This window comes from Megascapheus bottae, chromosome 22, assembly GCF_031878675.1.
Source record: "Megascapheus bottae isolate mThoBot1 chromosome 22, mThoBot2.hap1, whole genome shotgun sequence".
Lineage (NCBI taxonomy): Eukaryota > Metazoa > Chordata > Mammalia > Rodentia > Geomyidae > Megascapheus > Megascapheus bottae.
Genome location: NC_143530.1, coordinates 27683877 through 27696630, shown reverse-complemented (window position 1 = coordinate 27696630; position 12754 = coordinate 27683877).

Genomic DNA, 12754 nt, shown 5'->3' with positions numbered 1-12754 from the left:
ATTTTAAACTTTTCCTAAGCGATCATTATACCACATACTCTTAAAGTAAATATAGAACCTATGAAGATATTCAGCAAATAACCTGTAAGCAGAGAATTTTCATCCCACCCCCATCCTATTGATCCAAAGGCATGTTTAATAATTTAATACTATTTTTTGGTTTGAAGCTGAGCTTTTCTTCACATTAGTTAGTTCACTGAAACCTCTTCTTAACCTGCTTTCCCTAAGGTTCCATGAATGTGTTAAAGTTCAAATCTGAGTTTTAGATCAAATTAGATCAGCATACTATGACTTGTGACCGACTGTCAGCCCATAATATTTACACGAGGACTGCTTTTATAAGGACATTGTGTGTCTTTGTGTGATTAGATTAAATAAGATTTAATAGATTGTTATTACTGTTAGTGTTATGCATTTCCTTATATTCTAAGTAGAAATAAACTTTCTATGCCCAAACTTCATGCTTGCTGTTTTGAGCTAATATTTTGCCCCATATTAACAAATGATATTTAGCAGGCTGTCAGTGGCCCATGCTTAAAATCCTAGGCACGTAAAAGGCTGAAATCTGGAGGATGGCAGTGTAAGGCTGGACTGGGCAAAAAAGCTCATGAAAGAAAAAAAAATCAATAAGAAGCTAAACTGTAGGGAAGGAGGGAAAGAAGGAAGGAGGGAAAGAGGGAGGGGGAAACAACATTAACCTCAAACAAGTAATACAACTTTATCATTTTAATTGCACAGAGATAAGAAAAGAGACGTGTGTGTGTGTGTGTGTGTGTGTGTGTGTGCACGCACACATCGATGCTTGTGTGGACATGTCTGTCTTTCATGTTTGATTCTACCAATGTAACTTGCCAAAATATATAATAAAAGTACATAAATTTGAATACAAGACCAGGGAAATGTAGAGAAGTAAAGAGCTGAGAAAAATGCATGCACCAAGAAGTAGGCCAGAGATATTCCTACTCACTTACAAAGTGTAGATTTCAAACGGTTTCCTGTGTCAGAATTAAGCTCCAAATTAGCCTGGCAGAGAGAACTTCTGTGTGGCCTGACCCTGTCACTTCATCTTCTGTCTCCACCCCTGACATTCTCACACTCTCTCAGGTGACTCCCCCTTAGATATGCCAGGCACAGCCACCCTCAGGGTCCTGTGGTTACTATTGCTATAACCTCCACCATTGCTGTCCAAATATACTGCCTTGCCAGAGATCACTCTCAACCACCTACCTGAAAAAGCATACTCCTGCCCATCATTCTCCTTACTGCACATCTTTGTCTGTTTGCTGCTGCTATATCAAAATGCCTGAGACTGGGAACTTGATAAAGGAAGAAGTTTATTTCTTGTCGTTCTAGAGTTTAGGAAAGTCCAGGTCATGGCTTGCTTTCTCCATCATGCCATTCTAGAGAGCATCATATCAGGAGCAAAATCAGCTTCTTCTTCATTTTTTTTCTTTGCCTTGAACTTAGGGCCTGGGTATCAGATCTCAGACTCCTGAGTAGTTAGGATTGCAGGTGGGAACCACTGGCACCCAACTTCTTCCTATTCTTTTTTTTTTTGCTAGTCCTGGGCCTTGAACTCAGGGTCTGGGCACTATCCCTGAGCTTCTTTTGTTCAAGACTAGCACTCTACCACTTGAACCACAGAGTCACTTCATCTAAGGCAAACTTCTACCACTAAGCCACATTCCCAACTCAACTCCTTCCTACTCTTATAAAGCCACTAACACCATCATGGGGGTCAGAGTTCATCTGATGTTAATTATCTCACTAAGCCTTAGCACCAAAATACATCATCACATAAATTTAGAGACTAAGTTTCCAGCCCAAGAACTTTTAGGGGACATGTTCAAGCTGTGTTTCATGTTTCTTCAGAGCACTTGATGTAATGCGTGTTATTCGCATACCTAATGTCTGTCCTATAACTGGTATGTAAACTCTGGAAGAAGGTTCTTCAGACTACCATATGCTGAGAGCAGTAGATGATTAAGATAGAGTCTCTTGTCAGAGGTGGAAAGCCAACAAAATAAATAAATAAATGTATAAATATCAACTGAGCGGACTAGGGGATGGATAGATATCTTTTCATAGGAAAATTCTTGTCTGAGCTGGGCACAGTGGCTGTAATCCCAGCTACTTGGGAGGCTGAAATCTGAGGATCATGGTTCGAAGCCAGCCCAGGCACTAAAGACTAAGACTCTTTTCTCCAGTTATTCACTAGAAAATGGGAAGTGGGGCTGTGGCTCAAGCAGTAGGCAATAGTAATTCAGCCCTTAATCATCAGATTGGCTTACTTGAACCTCTCCAAGCCAATCTGATGATTAAGGGCTGCTGAATTACTAATGTATAGACAGCATATTTAACATGGATATGCAGAACAAAGGGAGAAATAATTTCCACCCCACGTGGGATACTTTGAGTTCTCTTCATGCTGCTCAGAATGGCACAAAATTTAAAACTTTTACATTTTTTTTCACTTACAAATTTTCCCACTTAATATGTTTAGATCCATGATTGACTAAACTTTGAAATGCAGAACTATTGACACATGCCCACCTCAGTAAGAATCTCCAGTTCTACCTTTTTGTGTTTCTCTCTAGTAGGTCTATATATGTACTTCCAAATACAGCCAAAACTACTTATCTTAGTTGTCTGCACATTCCAAGTGTTTTTTAGCTAATTGCCAACTTTCTGCTAGATTGTCTAGTGACTGTGAAAATCTTCCCATGCCAGAATAAATTATTCCTAGGTTCAAAGTGTTTTGTAAGACGAACTCAGGAGAAATAAGTAAATAAAACTCAGGGCTGTGGAAAAATGTCAGGATCATGGGCCAAGGAGGGACACCCCCCCACACACACACACCCTTTCTTTTGTCAATCGTGGGACTTGAACACTGCCTGAGTACTGTCCCCGAGCTCTTTTGCTCAAGTCTAACACACTACCATTTCAAGCCACAGCTCCACCTTCAAGTTTTTGATGGTTAATTAGACATAAGAGTCTCAAAGACTTTCCTGCCCAAGCTGGCTTTGAACCATGATCTTCAGATATCAGTCTCCTGAGTAGCTAGGATTACAGGTATGAGCAGTAGTGCCTGGCTACTACTGCTATAAAGAATTGAGTATTGGCATTTGTCATGATGGATTGCTCTGACATTTAACCTAGACAAGAAAAGAATTTACATTTCTTTTCCCATGAGTGAGTGCAACATTCTAAATAACTAAATTCTAAATACCCCTGTTCACCCAAAAGACAAATCATAGTCCACAATTTTTTTAAAGTAAATAAATTTTTAATGAGACAAAGAATATACTATCTTTCCCAAACATCCAGTTTAAACCAACAATTGAAGAACTAAAAATAACTGGAAAACTTGCTTTCTCACTAAAAAAATTGAATTGCTTATAATGTTTATGCTACATATCTGAATGAGTGTATTAGTGTGTGTGTGTGTGTGTGTGTGCGTGTGTGTGCGCGCGCGCACATACACTCACATACATGTTTGAGAAGTTTATGGTTCACACTGTTTATTACACCATATATTGTACTAGAAACCAGTTCTAGTTCTGAAGACCAATCTTGGGTTCAACTACAGCTATTGTTTAAAAGCTTAGCTATTGCAGACTCCTCTGCAAGTTTTGCTTTTTGTTAATAACCTACCTTAAACTTGAGTGGACTGACATTTCATTGGATTCTGATTATACTCCTGAAACTCCACTCCAAGTTCAGCATCAGCAAATCCTGTCTCACAGTAAGTTAGAATGTTTTCTTGGCTTGCTAGTGTACAGTATTTGAAAGACAGACAATGCAAGCATAGCTGTGTTCACAACTCTCCACCCCAAAGTCCAACTGTACTGAAAGATGGTTTTGCTTAAAGACAAGCCCTCTGAGACAGCTGGTCTACTCAAGTCGGCTTTGTGGAACTGCTTTGGCCAACAGCCAAGGCTCATGGGCTGTCCACCAATCTTACACTCATAACCACACCCACGTGTAGCTTAAGCTGTCTAGTCTTCAGAGGTCTTTATGTAATTTTATACTTAGTGATAATAGCCCTTGGTGATTAATTTTGCTGCTTTGGGCCCCTTTTGGAAAGGCAGGTTTTGACATGTAGTCAGTATTTTTCAACTGAGAGAAAATGGCAATGAGGAGAGTGTTTTTAAATGAATTAGTTCCAATGATTTTAAGTCTCAAGTTAGAAGAATTATAATTCTTTCAAGAACCCAGCCTCACAATACTGCTATAGGTTTTCTTTGGAATCACTTAGAAACTAGATATTTCAAAAATACCAAAATCTATGGATGCTTAAGACCCTTCCATAAAATGGTAAATTGTTTACATAGAACTTAGGCACATCAGGGCTGGGAGTTTGGCCTAGTGGTAGAGCTATTGCCTAGCAATCACGAAGACCTGGGTTCGATTCCTTGGTACAACATACTTAGAAAAAGCCAGAAATGGTGCTGAGGCTCAAGTGGTAGAGTTCTAGCCTTGAGAAAAATCCAAGAACAGTGCTCAGGCCCTGAACTTAAGCCAAGGACTGGCAAAAAAACAAACAAACAAACAACAACAACAAAAAAAACCAACTTCAGTGCATCTTCCTGGTTTCTTTTTTCCTTTTTTTTTTTTTTTTGGCAGTACTGAGGATTGAAATCCAGGCTTTATATTTTTCTAGGGAGCTGCTCTCCCACTTTAGGTCACATTTCAAACCCCTTTTTTTTCCATTGGCTTTTTTTTCTTGGTGTGGGTCTTGAACTCAGGGCCTGTGCACTGTCCTTGAGCATCTTTGTGCTTAAGGCTAGTGCAGTACTACTTGAGCCATAGTGCCACTTCTGGGTTTTGAGTGCTTAATTAGAGATAAGAGTCTCATGGGGACTTTTCTGCCTGGCCTGACTTCAAACAGCTATCCTCAGATCTCAGCCTTCTGAATAGCTAGGATTACAGGAGTTAGACAACAGTACCCAGCTGCATTGGCTATTTTTGAAGTAGGGTCTCATTTTATGCCAATGCAAGATTGGGGAACGATTTTAAGTTTTGAATCTCAATTTTTAGTGCCACATTGTCTTGGAAATGTTTGAAAATATTAATTTCTGGCCATTTTGCTATTACACAAAAGAATGTGGAGGATCAAGAGGACAGAAGGCAAATGTCCTCACATTAGCACTTCCCTCTGCTTTCACTCTGATTCAAGGGGACAGTGTTCTCCCTTTGACATAAGAGATTCTGGAAAAGTCTTTTGTTTGAAAATGCTGACCACTCCTTAACTTGTAGAATTGGGTGTACGGGGACCAAGTGGTGGGGCTTGAACTCTGGCCTAGGCGCTGTCTCTGAGCTCTTCAGCTCAAGGCTAGTGCTCTATGCCAGAGCATTACTTCTGGTTTTCTATAGGTTACCTGGCAATAAGAGTCTCATGGACTTTTATACCCAGGTTGATTTTGAACTGTGATCTTCAGATCTGAGCCTCCTGAATAGCTAGGATTTTTTCTAAAGCCACTTGAGCCACAGCTCCACATCTGCTTTCTAGCTGCCAAGGCTATCTTTGAACTATGATCCTCAGATCTCAACTCCTGAGTAGCTAGGATTATAGGAGTGAAGCACTGATGCCCTGTTCTATGAATTTTTATGTTTGATTTGGCCTCAAACCTCAACTCACCTCAAAACTCCACATCTCTACCTACAAAGCTTAAGACATCTAAACTGTTTGAAGGAATGGGGTGGGGGAAAGGATTGCAAAGGAAAAGGGAGAATGATGCTTAAGATGTACTGTATTCATAAACTCAGATATATTAATGGTATCCCCTTTGAGCAACTATTTAAAGATAATAAAAATTAATAGAAAAGGACATCTCACCCACCTCCTCCAGAATGCTTTAAACCATCTCTAGGTGACTAGTAGTGTGTAAATAATTGTTGTATTGTTTAGTTGTTTGGGGTTTTTGTTTTAAGTATTTTTGATCCTTGCTTGGTTGCCTCCTGGACATATAGCATGTACATGGAAGATCCAAAAAGAGTTTGTTTCGAAAAGGGTTTGGGATAGTTTCCTGAAAGTGAATAAAATTAATGGGTTAGGGATATTGGATTGAAACCAAGTACATATGATTGATTTTATTTTCTATTTCTGAAGCTATTTTAGTCACGTTACAAAACATGAGGAAGCAAAATAACCTTCCTTCAAATTGAGTCACACACAAATCGAGTCACACGCAAGACACTAGGCCTACTGATATTCTTTAGGATGTTTTTCACGCGATTTAACAATTTCAGATGAACACAGAAACAGAAACCTTCAAATTAAGCCAATGAGTGGAATCCCAAAGCCATTCTTTGGCCTTCTGCCACCCCAGGGATACTGTATCTCTTAGCTGGCTATTTCCTTCCCATAGTCCTAGTTCTTCAAGTTGAGGAGTGGTCAGCATTTTTAAACAAAAGACTTTTCCAGTATCTCTTATGTCAAAGGGAGAACACTGTCCCCTTGAATCAGAGGGAAAGTAGAGGGAAGTGCTAGTGTGAGGACATTTGCCTTCTGTCCTCTTGACCCAAGATTTAGTGGTCCTCCACATTCTTTTGTGTAATAGCAAAATGGCCAGAAATGAATACTTTCAAACATTTCCATGACAATGTGGCACTAACAGTCCATGTCCCAAGGAAATGGAACTCCTGAATGCCACTGCAATTTCATTGGAAAAATTGAGAAACACACATTTCCATTTCTAGATTATAAATTGAGTTTCAAAACTTAGAATCTTTTTCCAATCGGGCATGTATTTTTACTATTTTTACATATGCAAATATTTTTATTTTTCTTTTCTTTTTCTTGGCCAGTCCTAGGCTTGAGCTCAGGGCCTGAGCACTGTCCTTGGACTTTCTCAAGTCTAGTGCTCTACCACAGCACCACTTCTGGCTTTTTCTATGTATGTGGTAACAAGGAATTGAATCTGGGTCTTCATGCATGCTAGGCAAGCACTCTACTGCTAGGCCAAACTCACAGCTCCAATATTTTCAGTTTTGAATGAAACTTTTCTTAAAAATATATTTATCCAGAGCCAGATGTGGGGGCTCATGCCATTAATCCCTCTATTCAGATGTTTGAGGGTGGCCTGAATATAGCAGATCTTGTCTCAAAAAATAAAAAAGAAAGAAAAAGAAAGATATGCCTACACATATAGTCATCTAGTATTCTCCTTGCAAAAGTTCCTTTTTATGCGCATTTCTCCAGCCTTTGTCATTTATTACTTCATTCAATCATTCATCTAACAGATTTTTTGTTATCCCTTGATTTTATTTATATCAAGTGGTGCATCACCCATATGAGTGGAGAATTCTTGGGGATCTCTGTGTGCTTTTAAATTAAAGATAAACAATCACTCTGTGCCTTTTAAAGAATTACTTACTTATGTTTAAGTAGTTGTACAGAGGGATTTCATTTCAACATGTCAGTTTATGAGTACAATGCATCTTCTCAATGTCACTCCTTTCACTCTGAGCCTTGAGACAAAAGTAGGTTGTCAGAATTATTATCTTATAAACATTTAGATCTGCTAGCTGCTACAGTTTGTATCTGGAATGTTTCCCAAGTGACTCGAGTGCTAAAGGCTTAGTCATCAGCTTGGCACGACTGACAGGTGGTAGAACTCGAAGAGGGCCTAGAAGGAGGGCTTCATTTCATGTGAATTATACCCCCAAAGAGGACGTGTGGAGCCTTGATGCCTTTCTCCTTTCCTCCCTTCTTTCCTTTTCCATTCTAACAACAAGTGAGCAGTTTTGCCCTTCCATAGGCTTCCATCGTGGTGAGCTGCATCTCCAGAGAACTCAAAGTAATGCTGCCGATTGTTTCATCGTGCCTTCAGACCATCAAAGCTGTGAGCCAGAAGAAGCCTTTCATAAGTTACCTCAGACATTTGTCATGATTCTGTGCTAAGTCTTAGCTTAACCGATCATGCATTACTCAGCTCTCAGGGACTGCAAGCAAGGAAAGATGATCCTTCTAGAAGCAGATCATCTGGTGCTTTGGTAAGGTGTTGTATCAATTTTTAATTCCACTGTGGTTTTATTTTTCCACGTAGGAGAGACTGCAACAGCCATCATGTCCCTGACTATAATCAAACTGATCTCTGTAGAAGATTGCTTAATGTGTGCTAAGTGATCATACTGCCTATACTTTGTGTCAAGATCTACATGGAAAATAAAGTTTGGGGTTCTCTCTACTCTCCTAGATCTTTTCTTAGGGTCATTTTGTTCAGTTTTGCTAGTATGAAGCTGAAATCAGAGCCTCATGCTCACTTGGCTTGCTTGTTCATGGCTGGTTCTCTACCACTTGAATCATACCTCCAGCCTGGACTTTTGCTCAGTAACTGGAAATGAATCAGTAAAAATGTATTTTTCAGATTTTTCTGCCTGAGCTGGCTTGGAAGTATAATCTTCCAGATCTTAGCCTCATAAGTAGTTAGAATTACAGACATGAGTTCAAGCACCCAGCTATTTCTATAGTTTTTACTTGCTTGCTTGCTTGCGCTTTGCTGTTTTGGTGCTGGAACTTGAACCAAGGACCCCATACACATGTCCCACATGTTCTACTACTAAGGTATTCCATCGTCTAGACCATTTCTTTTCTGACCCAATTTTCTCACCAATTTTAAGGGATACTTTCTCCATAGTGATGAGCCCACTTACAGTTTGAATTCGCCATTGGAGGTGCACTCATTACAAACCTTTTCTACTACATTAAAAATGACACACTAGCTAGGCATCAGTGACTCATTCCTGTAATCCTAGCAATTCAGAAGGCTGATATCTGAGGATCATAGTTAAAAGGCAGTCCAGGCAGAAAAATCTGTGAGAATCCTAACTCCAATTAATCACCGAAAAGCCAGAAATGGAGCTATGGCTCAAGTGATAGAGCACTAGACTTAAGGGGAAAAAAAATAAAAGCAATAGCTCAAGGACAAGCCAAGTGCCAGTGGCTGGTGCCTATAATCCTAGCCACTCAGGAGGCCGAGATCTAAGAATTGTGGTTCAAGGCCAGTCCAATCAGGGAAGTCCATGAGACTCTTATCTCTAATTAATCACAAGCAAACCTAAAGTGGAGCTGTGGCTCAAAGTGATTGAGTGCTAGTCTTAAGCTGAAAAGCTCAGGGAAAGTGCCCAGGCCCTGAGCTGAAGCCCCACAAGGGAAAGAAGAAGAAATAACAACCCAAACAACAAACACTTGGGGACAATGTCCAGGCCCTGAGTTGAGGCCCCAGTACATAAAATAAATAAATAAACAGATGCATAAAATTTATCATAACAGCAGACTTCTTATGTCCTTCTTATAAAAGCTACTTCCACAATCCTTTTCCTGGGGTTTAATCAGTCTATACATTAGGAGAAAACAACAACCACAAATACACAGCTAGAGTACCTGTGGACAAATCACATCATGAACAGGAACATGCCAAACTTCCAATTTTGTGCCTCTGATACAAACAATGATTATTCTATATCATGCTTCAGCAGTCTGATTCTGCTAAAATATACTAATAATTTTAAGCCTTTAAGAGCATTGTGTCTGGTAGGAAGGTTGGTGATAAGAAAACACAATCAACCGGAACAATAGATTGACAGAAGGCAAGCCTAACCACAAGGGATAAAAAAGGAAATAATCATTTGATTCTTTTTCCTGATGTTCACAGGACTGTGGCAGCTCCATTGCATACAGGCTGAGTTGAGCCCAGGCTTTCAGCAACAGGGTGGGGGATGGCAGTGGGGTGGCATCGCTTACATGTGTCTTCCCTGAGACAACACCATTCTGCATCTGCACAGCCTGCCTGACCAAAGAGGAGGTGGGGGGTGTGGAGGTGTCCTGGAAGAAGGGCAATTCTAAACCAGCCACATCTTTTCTTGAAAGGATAGAGAAGCCTTAAAAACAATTTCTGTTTTATAACTTTCCTAACTAATACATACCAGCTGTATTTGCATAACGTCTCCTTGGTGGCACTGGGCATCCATCCACAGCTTCCTGGAGTGTATAGGAGGGCACTTGAATATGTAATTTGTTCTGTGTGATGCCTGTGAGTTGAGCCTCTAATCTCATTACCAGCTCCCATACTTCCAGTGAGTTTATTCTGCTGTGTTTAGAACTATATTTTCACTTGTCAGCCAAGCTAACAATGATATTTTTTCTTGCTGAGAGATGTTGAATAAGAGAATGCTTTTGATGGGAATGAAATTAAAGATCCTAACATGCGCAGACCCTCATTTCCCACATCCTCCATCTCCTTTACCCAGCAACATTCTCTACTCTATAGTGGTTGGCATTGTAAAGCTCCTGTTTTCTAGAACACTCATTGCCACCCAAAAACTTGTAGAGATTACATTGAAAACAACATTGAGCTGGGAACTGGCTCATCATGTATGTAATCCTGAGATCTGAGGATCATGGTTCACAGCTAGCCTGAGAAGAAAAATCTATGAGACTCAACAAGCCCGAAGTAGAGCTGGAGCTCAAGTGGTAGTGTCAAGCTCAATCGAACAAAGCCAAGTGAGAGCACAAGGCACCGAATTCAAGCCCGAAATACTGGCATCAAAAAAGTAAACAAAAAACCCTCAACAACAACATCAATACACACACACACACACACACACACACACACACACACAACCCCAAAAACCCTTCCAAGCACTGATAAATCCCATTTTCCAGATGTTCTAATTTGATCATGCCAAGGACGCAATCATTTCTGGGCTTGGGGAGAATGTTTAATTATGGCAGGCATAGCATGGCAGGAGGTCCTAGGCTGGTTCTATCACTGATGGTAAGATATAGTTACAGAATTGCATACATGTACTTATAATTATATTTACAAAATATGTAGGTCAAAGACAGGGCCTAAACAATTCTTCAAAGCTATTCACAGTTATCTGTGTAGATTCTCTTCACTGCTCTGAGTCTAGACACTTTGCCTGGATCATTTCTGTTGCTGCAATCCTAGGATGTTTTTGCCATCCCCAGTGACCAGGTCTGCCCTACCCCATTTCCTTTCTCTCTTCTCTTCCTCCCTCCCTCCCTCCTTCCTTCCTTTCTTCTTCCTCTTCCTAACTTTATCTCTTTTTTCTCTTTTTTATTCAATTTCTTGCTTGCTTGCTTGCTCTCTTGGTGTCTGTGTGTGTGTGTGTGTGTGTGTGTGTGTGTGTGTGTGTGTGTGTGTATGTGTGTGTGTGCCACCAGTACTGGGACTTGAATTTAGGGACTGGCTTGCTAAGCTTTTTCACTCAAGGCTGACACTTTAGCATTCAAGTTACCCCTTTATTTCTGGCTTCTGGTTAGTTAATTGGAAATGACTGTCTCTTGCATTTGTCTGCCCCAGCTGGCTTCGAAACTCAACTCTCATATTTCAGTCTCCTGGGTAGTTAGGATTACAAGTATGAGCCAATGATGCCTAGCTTCCTGCATCTTTGATTTTTGCCTAATCCTTGATCTTTCTTTCCTGGTTCTTTTCTCTTCCTGGGCTTGGCTTCCCTGGATGATAAACAGCCTAGCTCTGACCTAAAGAAGCCTAGCATGCTTCTTAACTAACAAACCTGCTTTTCTGGCTTCTTGTTGCCTCAGGGACTTGCTTTCTGACAAGACAGGCGTTTCCACATTGAGTTCCTCTTTGTAATCACCTGGGGGTACTAAGGCAAAGAGTCTGTCCAGCATCCCTCTTTGGAGATGCCCTGGGACTAGCTAAGAACCAGAACTCTGTGAACAATCTTTCTATGTGATGCTGGTGGATAGCCAAGTCCTGTGACTCAGTGGTTTGAGTGTATGCCCCTCGATGGATAGAAGCCCGGTCCTCAGTGTGCAACAGGAAGGTGGTGGGCTTTTAGAGATGAGGACTAGTACAGGGCGATTATTCCGAATCCTACTGACGGAAGGGATTGATGCTAGGTTCCTGGTGACAGTTTCCATGAGGGCATTTTGTTATAGAAGCAGAATAACAATATGCCAAGTTAGAGAAAAGATATTATTTTCCACCCACATACCTCTTTTGTGTGTGTGTGTGCCAGTTCTAGTGCTTAGGCACTATTTGTAAACTTCCTACTCAAAGCTACCACTTGAGCCACAGCTCTCTTTCTGGCTTTTATCTAGACATAAGAGTTTCATAAACTTTCCTGCCTGGTCTAGCTTCAAATCACAATCATCAGATTGCAGCTTTGAAAACACACACAAAACCTAAACCTGATTCCACACCACTGATCCTGAATCCTTGGTGGACACTGAGCTCCTATCAGATCTAGTGAGCAGCTCAGGATGAAACCAAGCTATCGCCAAAGGGATGAATTCCAGGCATCCTGACAAGCTTAAGAGGAAAAGACATTATGGGGACATTTGGGCCTTCTGGAACTGGATTCTGGGTTATCCCTAGCTAGCCCTAGCCTTGATGCTCATGGTATTGTGGATTGGTATAAGGAAGTCACACATCAGCCACGCGTAATGGATTGTGCCATTACTTTCAACAGATATTGGTAAATGCAGGCTCATGCACTGCCATTCTTGATGGGTCTTCTCTTTCAAGTCCTCCTGGAAAGCACTTCCAGATCCTGGCTCATTGTACAGTGGATTGAGCTGACTCCCATCCAAGTCTTTGAGCACTGCCAACATCATAACCCTCCTGTGTGCTCTCAGTGGAGAAGTTGTGACCCTTGTCTCCAAAGAACTTCAGTACCCAACTGGGACATCGTGGAGTACGACCACTTACTGCCAATAGCTAGTAAGCATTGAAATCCTTCAGTAACCCACTGTATC